Genomic DNA, 16,781 nt, shown 5'->3' on the forward strand with positions numbered 1-16,781 from the left:
TATCCATTCACTCCTACTGAAGGACATCTTGATTGCTTCCAAGTTTTGGCAATTATGAATAAAGCTGCTATAAACATCCATGTGCAGGTTTTTGTGTGGACATAAGTTTTCAACTCTTTTGGATAAATACCAAGGAGCACAATTGTTGGATCATATGGTAAAAGTATGTTGCGTTTTGTAAGAAATCGCCAAACTGTTTTCAAAAGTGGCCATACCATTTTCCATTCCCACCAGCAATGAGTGAGAGTTCCTTTTCTTCACTTTTTAGTAACATCTGTAGACATCTTCACACACCTGGTCCTTGTTTCTTTCTGACAATTTCCACAAGCATAAGCTTTAGAGCAAGGAGACATTTAACCTCTCAGAGTGGTCTACAAGCTAGGCAGGCCTCTCTGTATTCCTGTGTCCACCTATCCAGTCCCCTCTCTGGGAGAGTCCAGAGATATGATATTCTCTAGATTTTGAGTCTGGGTCCTAAAAAACATTGAAAGAAAGGGTTATGTGGTTTTCATTCTTAGTTCTTTATAGTTGCAGTAACACTAACAAAGAAACCATTGACTTCTCTTCATCAATACTCAGTTCATGGTTTCATCCCAAGTGATTCCCTAGACATGAAGGGAGTTTAAAAGTGGGGCGCCTGGGTGGCTCAGTTGGTTAAGCAACTGCCTTCAGCTCAGGTCATGATCCTGGAGTCCCGGGATCGAGTCCCGCATCGGGCTCCCAGCTCGGCAAGGGGGCTGTTTCTTCCTCTAACACTCCCCGCTCTCATGTACTCTCTCTCTCTCTCTCTCATTCTCACTCTCTCAAAATAAATAAATAAATCTTTAAAAAAAAAATAAAAGTGCAGTTCTGGCAAAGGAGACTAGCTGTTACTTCTAGGGATCGCAACTAGGGATACCTTTGATTTTGCCCATTTTGAAAATGCCGAAGTAGAAATGAAGCAGGTACGACCAACCGTAATCTGTTTCTCCTCATTGACCTAGCAAGTTTTTTTGTTTGTTTGTTTGTTTGTTTTTTGCTTTTTGAGCTGAACTGTAGGAACTGACATCATTGTGAAAAGATCATGGGAGTCTGCTGTTTAATATAGCTCTGAAAACTATAGCTAAATATTATAAAATAAACCACACTGAACTAGAAATAACATGCCTCTGTGTTGGACACCATCCTACATCTCTCCTTAGAGTATAAACTTGGACTCAATGGAACTTTTTTAAATGCTAGTATAATACTCAGTTCTGCCTTAAATTCAGGGTGGGAAAATTATTAAAATATTTAAAGAACTGAGGTTAGAGAAAGCTTAGAAATTACCTGTTGCAGTGAACCCATCTTACAAATGAGGAAATTGTGTCCTAGAGAACCCCATGGTCCCCAAGAAGAGAAAAAAGAAAGAGAAAAAGAAAGTCTTCAGAATCTAGGGCATTCAAAAGCAGCTCAGTTCCAGGGTGTCCTGGCCACAAGTACACAGAGGTTCTTATGAGCCAACAAAGCACATCTCTTCCTAACTCCACGGTCAGTGATATTAATTACATCAGTGGCTTGAAATCAGCCATAGAGTGAGTATTTACACATGAAACTCAGCAAACACCACTATGAATCAGAACATTTTTTTGAGAGCTGGCACATCACAGCTCAGTTCACAGAGTTGAGCCTGTTATTTAATAGACATACTCCGAGCACCATCTAAATATACGTAAGTGGTTTAGGCCTGTCTTATTAGATGCTAAAAATATCAAAGGAAAAGTGTCAGAGTGGTTTCACTTGACCAATTTAATCTGACAACTTAACATTCTCATGTTTATTTACTTCAAGGGATCTAGGAACGTGTTGATAGATAAAATTACTTTATTATTGCTTTACTGGTATTTTAATATGGCAAAATCAATATGGCGAAGGTGCAAGATATAAGCATGTCTGTTGAAAATATGCTTTCATCTTTAGAATAGACATAAAAATGTGTGATACAACTTAACAATTTTTCATAGAAAATGTTTTATCATCTTACATTGTATTTTGGACACTTAGGAAGATGAAAGTGGATTTCTTTCTGCAGTCCTTTCACTAATAAGATCAGGGTTGGCCAGCGTCCCAACATATAATGCAGCATTTCCACATTTCCCAACTAATGCTACTATAATACATTAACTCTATTTGTAATCCAGCTTCAATCAAATAGATGGTGAGTCAATTGCAATATCCCCATAGCAGCCTTGCCAAGTGGAAAGATGCATCTTGAAGCGAGAGGTCAACCTCTGTTTAGAATTCTCCTGGCCTATCTGTCCTTAGAACAATTGCTAACCTACATCAGAGTGAAAAAAGTCATTACATTACAAAGAGAGTCTTTTAAAATTATATTTCAGTTTCTGCAAGTCACATGTGTTTTGCAAGCGGTGAAGAGAAAGGTTTTTTTGTTGTTGTTTTCTGAGTAGTTGTTAACTTATAGTAAACGCAGAGGTAGATGAAATCAGGGTCCCGGGGGGCACATGACTTGTGGAGGGAATTTGAACAACCTTGTCTATGCTCTTCTTTCCTTTTAAAATGTGGCTCAGTGACCATCATAAAGGAGTGCATGTGCATTCACTAAGAAATCATATTAGAACTTTGCATTTATGCATGAGGGCAGTATAGGGTAATAAATGAGAATATTTTCTCTCTTGGAGTGTTTTAAAGATTTCCAGGTCATTTCTGGGCATTCTGACATATAGAAAACGTGTAAAGGGATTCAGAATGAGAGGTCATTAATTGAGAAAATAGCCTAAGGATGGAGAATTCTAGGAAAAATGATAAGACAAACTTAAAAGGCATTAATAAATCCTGTTTCAATGACTTTAACATATCCTAGCTGAATAACACGAATCAAGCAGCAAATGTTATTGTATGTGGGCTAAATATTATCACATAATTGGGCTTGGCATTTTCCTTTGATGTAGAGAGTGACACCTGGTGCATTGGGAGAGTAGATTTGTCAATTGGGAAGTGGAATTACCTGATTTTGACAAGTTTGATGTGACTCGGTACAACAGCATCTCTTTCTGTAGGAACAGTTACTTAGAATGCTATCAAATCTTTTGTAGGGAACAGACCCTGGGAAGAACAATTACTCCAGCAAACCCCCATTAGGCAAAAGATCCCGAGAAAAGAATGGATTTTACCTCCTTAAGGTCTTGGTAGGATGAATTAGTATAGAGGGCCAGAAATTTTCTTTTCATTTACTTTCTCTTTTTGAGAAAAGAATGAGTTCCAATCGTGGTTTGGGTTGGGGTCTGTGGGTTAGACCGGGGGCCATGGGATCCTGCCCATGCGGTTACAGCTGACCTCCAGGCCTCATTAAGTATGAGACCTTGGGTTACTTGCCGAACCCCTCTATGTCTTTCTTCTTAGTATTCTAGTATTCTTATTAGGGATAATAATAGCACCTATTGTACAGTTGTGGGGATTAGATAAAGCAATTCGTACAAAGTTCTTAGAAGAGTTTCTGACATATAGTAAGCGCTCAGCAAATGTTCATTGGTATTATTAGTGAGCACCACTGGCCGGGTCAGCCCAGGATGCTAATAAGCTTTAGAGACTCAGCCCCTGTTGGGAGAAGAGCCACATCCACAGGGTGAGCAGAGCCAGCTGGCTCAGCTGTGTGGTCCCTTCTGTGAGTCCCTCCTCTTGCTTTTGCTCCTCCTCTGCACAGATCTGCAGAAGAAAACCTTTCACCCCCAGGTTAAGTGTTGGTTGAAGCAACCTGTCCCCAAGCCATCATTCAGGCTGTGACTAAGCAGATTCAGGATTCAAGCCTCCTTTAGGTAACTTGATTTATGGGGTTAAGTATTTAACTCAGCAGGCAGGTAAATGATGCGATATACCAGTATTTAGTCACTTACAACTCTAACTGCTTGAGATGATTATGCACTGTGGCATTGAAATGCCACAAGATGTGGGAAGCAGGGTATGAGTCAGTGAAGACTCAGATCCTCTTGCCCTTTCATTTGGAAAGCCTCTTTGGTGCGTCCTCCCACTGTGGGGACTCTTAAACCTGGTTTTACAATTAACCCAAAAGGGTGATAGTAGAACCAGCGTTCCAGATATTAACAGCTATTTTACATCACACCTCTGCTTAGGATCCCCTGCCCCCAGACCCTAGGTAAGCAAGCCCCTAGTCCTGAAAGCCTGAGTTGGTTTGGGTAGAAGGATGGTACACAGGAGGTTCCAAGGCAAAGTGGTGGCAGGGTCATAGTCAAGGCACAGTCAAAACATCCCTGGACATAGACAATGACCAGCCCTGCCTGGGAGAGTCAGGGAATCTTGACTGAGGAAGGCACTTGGGCAGATCCTCAGAGGATGAGTCAGATTTTTCCCATGAAGGAAACCATGGGGAAAGGGTTTCAGGAATTGAAGGGCGTTCTAATCAGAGGAAACAGTTTTTCATTTAGGCTACTCTGGCTCACAAGAGTTGTATTCCTTAAGAAATATGCATATATGATCTGTAATGCACCGAACGATGGACGTCTCTGCCACTGGGGAGGGCAGACAGAGAGAAGAAAGCCATGGAAGGTAACTGTGATATAGCATAAGTGCTCTACCAGCAGAAAATAGGGGTCCCCCCAGCAGAACCTCAGGATCCGGTGGGGCTCATGGTGGGAGCTCACGGTGGAGGCTCACAGTGGAGGTGGTGCTGGAGTAGGGCTTTGGGAATGAGAGGCATTCCCCCAGGAAGGAAGGGGAAGGGGTGTGTGTGAAGATATGAAGGTCAGATGGCATGCGACCTCTCAAAGAGCAGGAAAACTGGAGAGCATGTGTGAGCAGGGACCTGCAGAGGAGACGGGGAAGGGGACTGGACAGGGCAGGCTGCACATGATACTCAGCAACAATGAGGAAGATGGATTGGAGAAAGCCCATACTGGAGGCAGGGAGGTGCTTAGTTTCTCTGCAGCATTCGGCAAGACCTGAGAGAGGCCTGAGCTGGGGCAGTCATAGCAAGGATGGAAAATTGATTTAGAATCAAGATATGTTAAAAAGTAAGATAGCCAGGACCTAGTAACCATGGTGGACTCTGAAGGGTTAGGAGGAGAGGGATGAGGACCTAAGTTTCTTCCTTGGCTAACAAAGTAATATTGACCAGTTCAGGGAACAGAGGACGGGGCATGTACTCTCAGGACAGGTTAATGAGCTTATCCATAGACAGGTGGGTTTGGGGTGCCTGAGCAGCCTCCCAAGGGAGGATCCCTCCAGAAGCAAATACATGGGTCAGGAGCTAGGAAGATGGACTCATATTTACTAAAATCATAAGTAGGTAAGATGTCCTAGGTCAGAGATTCTTGTTCAGGGTATCATCAGTGATCATGTTGTGCCCAAGTATAGATACCCTCGACATTGTTTTAGGTGTACAATGTAGTGATCCGATGTGTGTACTTACTACAAGATGATCATCATAATAACTTTAGCTAACATCCCATCACCAGCCTTTTCTTTCCTTTTTTTTTTTTTTTTTTTTCTTTTTGAATATAGTTGACATATGATGTGACTTTAGTTTCAGGTATACAACATAGTGATTCAGCTTCTCTATAGGTCATTCTATGCTCACCCCAAGTGTAGCTACCCTCTGTCACCATCCACTGCTGTTACAGTATCACTGACTGGGTTCCCTATGCCGTGCCTTCTATTCCCATGACTCATTCATCCCATAACTGGAAGTCTGTATCTCCTTCACACTTTCACCCATTTTGCCCAACCCTCCAACCTCCTCCCCTCTGGCACCCATCAGTTTTTCTCTGTATTCATAGGTCTGATTCTGTTTTTTATTTGTTTATTCATTTGTTTTGTTTTTTTAGGTTCCACATATGAGTGAAATCATATGGTATTTCTCTTTCTCTGTCTGACTTATTTCACTTAGCATAATACCCTCTAGGTCTATCCATATTGTCATAAATGGCAAGATTTCATCCTTTTTTTAATAGCTGGGTGATATTCCATTGTGTAGATATGCACCACATCTTCTTTATCGACGCATCTATCCATGGACTCAGGCCGCTTCCATATCTTGGCTCTTGGAAAATAATGCTGCCGTTCACACAGGGGTGCAGATATCTTTTCAAATGAGCATTTTCATTTTCTTTGGGTAAAGACCCAAATGTGGAATTACTGGATCAGATGCTATTTCTATTTTTAATTTCTTGAGGGACCTCCATACTGTTTTCCACAATGGCTGCACCAATTCACATTCCCACAAAAGACCCCGAATAGCCATCACCATTCTTTTCTATATTTTCCATGAGCTGGCAGAACATTAGGAAGTCCTATGCCAGGGAAACCACAGTGAGAGACAGAAGAGGATTGGGAACAGACTCCCAATGGACATCCATTTTAACGGGTGCAGAGAATAGGAGTCAGCACTGGTAGGTGAGGAGGAACAGGGCAGGGAGGGAAACAAGAGCAAGCCAGAGGAGAAAGGGTTTTCTAGGGAAATACAGTAGCCAGTGGCCTTCATTCAAGGGCATTCACTGGGGAAGAAAGGTGGGGACAGTACCCTAGCTAGCTAGCGTGGGACAGGCATCCGAAGAGGTGTTGTTTTGTTTTTCTGTTATGCACAGAGGTGTGGCTAATCTGATTTCCCTAGTTAGGTTACAAGCTCCCTGAAGAAGCGACTGTGTTTCCTCTAGCTCTGGGCACAGTCCTGATGCTAAATCGGGGCATGAAAATTCGCATACTGATTTTGGTCACAAAATTATTCCAACAACATCAGTGGTGTGCACAGAAATTTAAAATGTCACTTCTTAATGCTTTTAGAAATGTGAATATACACATTTCATAAGGGGAGAAAGCAGATTTTGTGATGTTAACTAATAATAATGAGTCTTTTAAAAATATTGTGACTCAGTAGACACTTACTCTCTTGCTCTGGAGGTTTTCTTTTATTTAGACCTATTTTAAAGTGTAACAAGATATTTTGTGCCTGCCTTTCTCTGCACACCGGCCTTTCTCCTACATTCATCTGTTAAGTAACATTTTCTCTACCACCAGTGCTCAGACCATATGTTCCCCTTCTGTAGTGTTTTGACTTTTTTTGGTGGGGTAAATGGTACTTGGAGTGAGTCTCACCATTCTCAAATACCAAGCAAATATACTAATGAGCCTTAAAAATGAAATCAACTCTTTCCGGGCAACAACTCATTGAGCAAAAATATCCCCTTACCATCGCTCCTAAATTGAAAGGTATATGTTGGCCTAGACTGGGGAAAGCATGCCCCCTAAAACATGAGAGTCCACATTTAAAGTTTCTGTTTGTACTAGGATGTGTCGTTTGAGCTCAGAAAAGTGTTAGAACTGATTACAAATCATAGAAAATGGGCTCTATTTTCAACTCCCACTTTTAATTTAAACTTGTACCAAATCCAGTAGGATTTCCAGACACTTATATAAAGACACAATATGGATGTGATGAGAAGGAGACCTTTAAATAAGAAAATATGCCCTTCAGAATAATGAAAAGAATAAAACAATCTGGCCAACTGATGGAATACACAGCAGAAGCCTCTCTTTAATAGAGGTTTGAAAGCAGTCATTAGTGTGCCGTGATTTCTGTGTTTTCTGTGTGCATTTTCCTGAAGTGAAATTGGGGGCAGATATGAAAAGATGTTGGTATCTCCAAATAAAAAGACGAGTTATCTCAGCCAAATTCCATTTCAGGCCAAGATTTCTCAACAGTGTGCCCCAAATCAAGTTCCATTTCCGGGAGTTGACCCTCACATGTGCAGGGGGAATGTGTGTTTTGTATCAGCTCAGTATTTTCGGAGTGCTGTGACAAATGGTTCTATTTTTCCCACTAATGTCCAGTTGCCAGAATTTGTACCATCTAGCCTCACCTGATTCACTAGTGTATTTTGCAGACTTACACGATTTGTCACCTTCTTAGAGGGATAGGATTTGCAATGATATTAATTCTATTACCTTGTTTTTAAATTAGATACTCGAAAAAAACCCACCACATTTCAAACTAGTCTTAAGAACCACGTACAGCAGAACCAGAATGAAGGCTGTCAGTTCAAGTCATGTCTCGATTCTAATATTAAACCTCAGATTTCACAGATCTCATAATATCTGAGCTGTGACTATTTCCTTCAGGCATCAACGTGGCATTTAAAAAAAATTTTTTTTCAACCACATGGACATTTCACTTTGCCAGAATATTTACTTCTCGCATAATGCTTAAAAATATCAAACTTTAACTAAAACATCCAATTTTGTCACATTCCAAGAGTCAGATATCTCCTTTTGTCTGGTGAGGTCCTCTTTCCTTCTTTACATTTTTAGGCTCCTGCATACTTGTCACCCATTTTGTATTGGTTGGTGGATGCATTGACTGATTGATTGGTTCATTGATGAGGTAATCAAATTGACTGCCCAGAAAATGCATTTTAAACACAAAAGACATTTTTTTCTCTTAGAATTTTTGCTGACAATTTTCACTCTGGGAAATTAAAGACTATAGATATAGATGTAAAGGACCAGAGAAAACAGTGGTGGGTGAAAAGAAAGGCACTCAACTAAAAGGTGAGAAAGTTCATAAAAATTTAAAATATGTGGCAATTGGCCTGGGTGGTTCAGTCGGTTAAGCGTCCGACTCTTGATTTCGGCTCAGGTCATGATCTCAGGGTCGTGAGACTGAGCCTCAGATCGGAGTCTGCTTGGGCTTATCTCCCTCTCCTTCTGCCCCTCCCTGTGCTCGTTCATGCTCGCTCATGCTCTCTCTCTCTAAAATAAATAAACAAAATCTTAAAAAAGTAAAAAAAAAAAAAATGCAACAATTGTGTTTCTTCCAGATGAGACAGACACGTATTTTTTGTACAGGAACTACTCTGTATTTTACCCTGACATATTTATTTGGTATTATTAGCTCTCTTTGCCCATGACATTCGTGATTAATGTTTGCATAACCCTCTAGAATTTACAAAGTGCTCTCAGCTCTTATCTCCTCAACTGGAAGGTAAGCTCCTTCAAACCTAGAGGCATGTTTTCAGTTTCCTGACACTTCACAGATTTGAATATACCCAAATCAATAAATCTTTGAGCCTTTAGGTATCTGTGGGATATTTAAATGCAGTATTACAGCTGCAGACACTCACCTATTACGGCCCATAGTCTGTTTTCAGTAGAGGCTGGAAGAAAAAGGTCCGGGCTTTGGCATCTGAGCTGGCTTAGTTCCCAAAAAGCAAAACCATTTCCCAATAAAGTCAGTGAAGATGTTGTTAAGAAGTTCCTGAGTTGCTTTGAGAGTGTGTCTGCAGCTGAAGGACCCATGACTTTCTATTATCTCTCCAAGGAGACTCCCCACTTGGGAAGTCCTGAAGAGATGGGGACACCAGGCCCTACTAGCCAGAGTAGTCTATTAAAAAGATGAACAAGGGAAGGGTTCAGGAACTCACTGTTTTATCTCTCCAGGACTCACCTCATCTCTCTTCATCTTTATGACACATTAGTTACCAAGGACTCCCTCACTATATCACATCTTATTCAATTTTTCAAAATAACCGGTCTAATATTTGTAACTCTATGATAAATCAATGTTCAGCTCCCCCAAACCACCCTTAATGAAATGACATCTCCTATTTTTAAAAATGTTAAAATAAATATCTTAATTTTTTTTAAACATTTATTTAGAGGAAGTTGGATCTGGCCATCTGTTGCCACATAGTTAACCAATAATGTAGTAAATACAATATGAGGACATAAATCTATTTCCATTCACTGAACTCATTAATCATGTGGCCTACTGTGACTACAGAGCACCACTCACCTTTTTAATTTGTATTATGATAGTGAAGGCTAATCCTGGGATACTGCATTTATTTTCGAGTACCAAATTGACAAATTAAAATAAAGTTTAATGTGGTGGGTTTTTAAAAATCCATTGTGGTGGAGAAAATACACAAATTCATGTGAGATGCAAAATGGTTTGAAATGCAATTTGTACATATGGGAATCCAGGAGCAGGTGGTTTTCTTTTGCTCTTCCTCTAGTAAATTTTTTAGAAGCTTGGTATTTTAAGATCTGAGAGTCCAATATTCTCTCCTGCCAATAGTTTTGACTGTAATATACTTTACCATCAGGCTTACCTACCTCCAGATCTGATAGAAGACAAGATATTCTCAACCATTTTCATAGATTCTTGGGGCAGGAAACCATTCATTATTTATGTTAAAATCTAAAACTAAATAATTAAAAATAATTACTTATTCAACAATTATTTATTGAGTGCTTGCTCTAAGCCACGCATTGTGCCTAGAAATGGACAGACAATGATGAACATTGTAGTATTAGTCCCTGTTCTCATGGCTCTTACAGTCTTAAAGGTCACCTCAGTCTGAACATTCAAGTGATGTTTGGAAAAAATTTTAAAGACTTTATTTAGTTGAGCGAGAGAGAGAGGGAGAGAGAGAAGAGTGAGCACCATGGGCGGGGGTGGGGAGGGAGAGAAGCAGACTCCCCAAGCTGAGCAAGAAACCCAAAGCAAAGATGATGACATGAGCCGAAACCAAGAGTCTGATACTCAGTAGACTGAGGCACCCAGAAGCCCTGTGATGTTTAAAAATTTTTTAAACTGGTGCGCCTGGGTGACTCAGTCAGTTAGGCATCTGTTTCTGGCTCATGTCATGATCCCAAGGTCCTGGGATCAAGCCTCAGGTCAGGCTCCCCACTTGGATGGGGAGCCTGCTTCTCCCTCTCCCTCTGCTGCTCCCCCTGCTTGTGCTCTCTCTGTCTTTGTCAAATAAATAAAATCTTTAAAAAATAAAAATAAAAAATTTTTAAATTAAAAAAGACTATTGTCTAATGACCCCTTTTCTTTAAAATGCATATACACCCTTTTAACCAAACATGAGGTTATTTTCCTACATGGTTTGGCTATAAATGTTTACTTTTTCCTTTTAACTATACATATCCACATCAACAGAAGAAAGTGTTGGTTATGTAGCCAACACTGTCTTTATTTTACTTTTCCTGTTTGTTTATAGATTGAAAAAAGTATTTCTTCTGTTGTCTTAACACACTCCTCATTACCATTTTACAAATTTTAAGTTAGTCCAGAATAAGAAAACAATCTTTCTACTTCTGCGGAAAAAGCTGACTCTGGGAAGTGTGAATCAGTGCTGGCAGTTGCCTGACCATGGTCACCGGCTGATAACGTGTGATGGTCCTGGTAGTCTTTGCAAGCCCATCCTGCAAAGGTCTCCACAGCTTTGATAAGCATCAGACAGCAGTTATCACCGGGTTGATGTGGGCTCGGGTTTGAGGGAAAATTAGAAACACCTTGTGTATATTATTTTGATTCTATTACTCCATTTTCACATTTGGAGTTTCACATATTCTGAGTAAAATCTCACTCGACTCTTAAATAGAGTTATTTAAACAAAAACGGACGTTTTATTTTAAGGTCTATTTTTATTTGCATGAGTCATTCATACCATCTTCCCTGACTTAAGAACCTAAGCTTCAGATATTAGTTCTGTAACCAAATTAGTCTTTACCTTCTTCCTGCTCACTCACAGATTGAGGAAATAAGATGTTGGACGGTAGAGTGATACTGAAGATTCTTAGATTCTGTAGAAAAGGAAGAAAACTAGATAGAGTCCTTTGCATGACATAGCTTGTTACAGAATATCATCTTTGATACATAGAAGTTATGATCCAAACTTTTCCCACAAAATAACCCGTCGGCTTCCAGAGTGGTCATTTTCATTCATGTTTTAGTAAAAACACTGACTTTTAAGGTTAGAAATTCTCAATGTGCACACAGCATTTGTGTTTAATATCCAATGATTGGCAGAAATGCTGAAGAATTGAGTAATACTCAAACATTTTTTGTACTTTATTCAACACAACACTATTTGCATACATCGGACAGGTAAGAGCATGCATCTGGTTGAGAATTATTCAGACTACAGTTAATAACTGGTCCGTGCCCATGGAGGGGATAACTTTTTGTAATAACGCTGGGGTCCCACAGCAGCTCAAAAGGCATGGGTGTGGCATGGAAGGGAGAGGGGGTTTCTCTAGGTTGAATAATGTACGCATCCGTTTTAAAAGAAAAAAAATATTACTGGGCCCCTGGAATTGCAAACCTGGTTATAAACTCCTTAATACTCAGAACCTTCATCTAACCATAAAATCAAAATAAATTAACAATCAAATACAGGCTACAAAATCAATTAAAATCAAATTAACAAAACTAATTTAATGTGGCAAAACATGTTGTTTGGCTGAAATTAAATTACCACTCAAAATGTGAATATGGTATCAACTACTATGGCAACGGGGCTACTTCTGATTTCAGCATGTCTGTATGTTTCAAGTGCCAGGAGATAGTTTTCTGGTAGAACACAGTAAAGCCTTCATTTCTTCTGTGGATTTACTTAGTGCAAATAAATTATTTACTTATAAGTCTATCTTAGAGTCTGCAATACTATTACTTGTCACTGTCGCAAAAGAGGTCATATTAATTTTTTAGATTGTCATCTGTATAAAAACATCAAATCAAATCGATTCCTGGAGAGAATTTGCAGAATCTTAAAAACATGTTCAAGCACTCCCCTATCCCCCCCTTCCCAATGACTGTGGACGTCAGTTTGAAACCCCTATAAGACAGTAAATGTTGTTCGGAACCTGTACTATGTCAAAGGGTAGTCTCTGTAATAATAACACAAAGGCTTGAAATTCAATGTTATATTATAAAGCATTTAAATGCCCAGTTTGATATTCCTACATAGAATATTGCAAGTTCACTACTAACCCATAATGTTCCTTTGTGCAAATTAGAAAAAGATGCCCCTCCCAGCAGACCCAACCCCAAGCTGGCATTCTTGGCTTAGCCACAGGGGCCTGGCAGGATTTCAGCTCCATTTGTCCCCTGGCTCCTGCCTTCATGCTGACAACCTGCACAACTGTACATGGCAGAGCCAGGATATTAAGAAGTTAAGGAAGCAAGATTCCTCTCCTTAATTTTGTTTTCCAAAGAAAGAAATCCTGACTCTTAAATTGACTCATTAGCTAAGTTAAACCTCTTTGTAATGTCATATTTACTTCAGTTAATTAAAGCAAATGCACTGGGAGATGCTCCATGCAGTTTCCCTCAGGAAATTATTCCTGGTGACCTCATCTTAAATAAAAGACACCTTCTACCCATGAGTTCCATTTCCACTTATTTCACTAATTTCATTGCATTTTTCCCATTTTTTCCCCATTTACTATAATTGTCCAAGTAATCAAAGCCTAATTTCAAGTCCCCCAACACCTTCTTGATCTCATTTTTTTTGTAAAGGCTATTTCCTTGCTATATGTGATATTGTGATTTATAAGAAATGTATCTTTGGTCATTCAGATGACCAAAATATATTTCTCATATATAATTTGGTCTTAGTCCATGGTTCTTGGCTCACAGCTCCTAAAACCCTTAGAATTTCCTGCAATGAGAGCGATAAAGGTGTCTTTTCTTATTTTGATGAGGTGACCTTTAGAAAGCCTTTAGGTAACCTAAGGATGGGGGCTGGTTGCCAGGAGAACCAACCACGTGATTCAGGGTTGGACCGTCTAGTCCCACCTCCGGCGCCTGGGAGGGGAGCTAGGCTGGAGATTGAATCAATCAGTGATCAACGATTTAATCAATCATGCCCATATGATGAAGCCCCCATAAAAACTCAAAAGAACTGGGTGCGTAGGTGGCACAGTCAGTTAAGCAGCCAACTCTTGGTTTCAACTCAGGTTGTGATCTCAGGGTCATGAGATCAAGCCCCGAGTGGGGCTCCGCGCTGAGCATGGAGTTTGCTCAAGTTTCTCGCTCCCTCTCCCTCTGACCCTTCCCACCTCACGCACTCTCTCAAATGAATTAAAAAAAAAAAAAAGTAAAAGGACTGTGTTGAAAGAGCTTCCAGGTTGGAGAACATGTGGCGATTTGGGGAGAGTGGTGAGCCTGGGGAGGGCATGGAAAGCGCCAAGCCCCTTCCCCATATACCTTGCCTTATGCATATCTTGTCCTATCCTTTTATAATAAGCTGGTAATCTGGTAAGAAAAATGTTTCTCTGAGTTCTGTGAGCTGCTCTAGCAAATTAATCTAACCCAAAGAAGGGGTCATGGGAACCTCTGGTTTATAACCTGGCTTTCAACTGGTCTGAAGTGGGGGGGGGGGGCGAGGAGTAGTCTTGTACGGACTGAGCCCTTAACCCCGGAAATCTGATGCCATCTCCAGGTAGATAGTGTCAAAATTGACTTGAATTGCAGGACAAGCAGTTGGTTTCCAAGCATTGCTTGTTGCTGTAGGGGATCCCCAATGCACAATTGGAATTGGTGACTGGAGCTACCAATTTACTCTATGTTGGGAACTAGAAATTAGCATTTTCACCATGGCAGCATTTCTTAGCAGCAGTGTGGAGATATATATATTTCCTCATTTGCTCACTATATATATAGCTTAGTTTAAATAAAGTGTTCTTTTCATATAGATAGAGCATTTTGAATAGAAATACATCATGGAGAATTATGTAATACTGTTATCCTGGATATTGCTCACTGAGCTTTCAAAATGCTGTGTACGGGTCATTTCCCAATGTGCACATTATTGAGAAAGTCAGCTTGTGTTCCCTTCCTGCTCAGACCCAGAGAGAAGAGAGGGGGAGAGAAATTTATCAAGAACCTGTGGCAGGAACTGAGATGACACCTGGGGGTAGAAATCAGGAAGTTTAGAAAGATTCAAGAATCTGACTGTATTTTAATAGTATTGTGTTATTGTTGTTTACAATGTTTGACAGTTATATGCATAATAAGAGTCCAACATCTAGGAGAACAATGGGAGCATTCCAGTGGTGGGGGCGGAGAGAAGGATAGAGAAAGGGAGAGAGAGAGAGGAGAGAGAGAGAGACTGAGAGAAAGGCCATTCCATCCTGTGTGGGTGCATGCACAGACCTAAGCATCCTGCAGAGAGGCAACTTTATATATGAGCATCCGGGTCTGATATATAGAAACAGATAATTGCTGTTACGCGATCGTGAGCTTATATAGTCAATCCTCTCTTCTCTACGCTTCACACACATCAGAATTATGCAGAGGCAATTTTACTTAGTGGATTATGACCATTTATCACAGAGTAAATCTTTGCCTGATCCCTGCAAAAGGAATAGAGCACTAGGAACTGCCTACTACCCAAAGAGTCAGAGCCTGGAGGACATCCCTCGCACCTCTGTTTGCATACATAATGACCTCCTCTGGGCAAGCAAATCAACAACTGCATGCCCAAGGCAAGTCCTTTTCTTTTCTTTTCTTTCATTATGTTATGTTAGTCACCATACAGTACATCATTAGTTTTTGATGTAGTGTTCCATGATTCATTGTTTGTGTATAACACCCATGCCAACGGCCCTCAGCAGAAGCTGGGGTAGCAATTCTCATATTAGACAAATTAGATTTTAAGCTAAAGACTATAGTTAGAGATACAGAAGGCTACTATATCATCCTTAAAGGGTCTATCCAACAAGAGTTTCTAACAATTGTAAATACCTATGCCCCCAACATGGGAGCAGCCAACTACATAAGCCAACTGTTAACTAAAATAAAGAGGCATATTGATAATGATACATTAATAGTAGGAGACCTCAACCACTCCACTCTTGGCAAGTCCTTTTCTAGGCATCCTTCCTGGTGTTTGCACACATTCATTCAAGCTGCATTAAGGTCATCTAAGCACACTGAAGCAAAAGTTAGGGAAAGTGATCTCCAAAATGCAAAAAACATCTATGAATCTTAAAGGGATGTTTTCTGAAATACTATAGTGCAAACTGACCCTGCCTCATCCCTGTCATCCCCTATGTGATAAATGGTTTTGGAGGATGGGGAAAAACATATTTCCGCTTTATCCCCCTCCTCTACAGAAGGGCACTCAGCACAATTTGTCACTCACATGAATCTCAGGCAAACTGCTGGGAGCCACTCATGAAAAACTGGAAATTCTTCATTAGAGCCATTGATGTAGAGGCCTCCCATTCCTTGTCACTCCCCTGGGGGAGATGGCTGGGCTTGAAGAATGCTAATTAACGAATTCCTCAAATATTTTGGAGTCCCCCCTATGCTCTGTACATGGACGTGGAGACTAGTAGTGCTGAGTCTTCCCCTCCTTGTCACCCACATTCTGCCTCTAGGATCATCCTGGCTTCAATGTGAGTTCTTTGTTCTATGATATCTTCAGGGTAGAGAATGCAGACCCCTTGTGCCCCTGCTGTTGATGAGAAAGTTTATGATCGTTCCTTCACTATTAATATTCATTCCACCCAGCATATGAGCCTCTAGTGACAAAACCATTTTCAAAGCAATGATCACTCTAATAAACAAGTGTTTGCTGTCTTCAAATGTTTGGCAAGCTCTTTATTTTCCAAACAGGCCCACAAGGGCTCTAGGGTCGCCCTTTTTGAAAAAGCACCCTTCCATCAAGCATGTTCACTATTAGTTAGGCTTTTCATTCGGAAGGAACAGAAAAGCTCAATTGGGTGATCTCAGTTCATGGGAGATTATTTTAATGAAAAGCATAGCTATTGGGAAACAGACACTTCATGGCAGTCCCAAATCAATCACTGTCTACACCCGTTCGTGGTGGGCCCTCCAGGACCTGAACAGTTCTTCCCACCTCATTGCCATTTCAGCAACAATTGTTCATGACTTCTGGCCATCTCTACTTTTTCCTGGAGCAAGGTGAGCAGTAAATTCTTATTTTTCTCCCATTGCTAAAATCCCAAGTGAAAGAATGCATTTGTCCTAACAA

The 16,781-nt window shown here is 40.4% G+C and overlaps 1 protein-coding gene across 1 annotated transcript in view; it reads left to right on the forward strand.

The window, feature by feature from the left end:
- PHACTR1 (phosphatase and actin regulator 1) overlaps positions 1-16,781 on the forward strand; it is a 547,774-nt gene that overhangs the window by 56,803 nt on the left and 474,190 nt on the right. The gene's annotated exons all lie outside the window — the stretch shown is intronic.

This window comes from Eumetopias jubatus, unplaced genomic scaffold, assembly GCF_037043125.1.
Source record: "Eumetopias jubatus isolate StellerSeaLion01/CBP00866 unplaced genomic scaffold, mEumJub1_p1.0 scaffold_6, whole genome shotgun sequence".
Classification (NCBI taxonomy): Eukaryota; Metazoa; Chordata; class Mammalia; order Carnivora; family Otariidae; genus Eumetopias; species Eumetopias jubatus.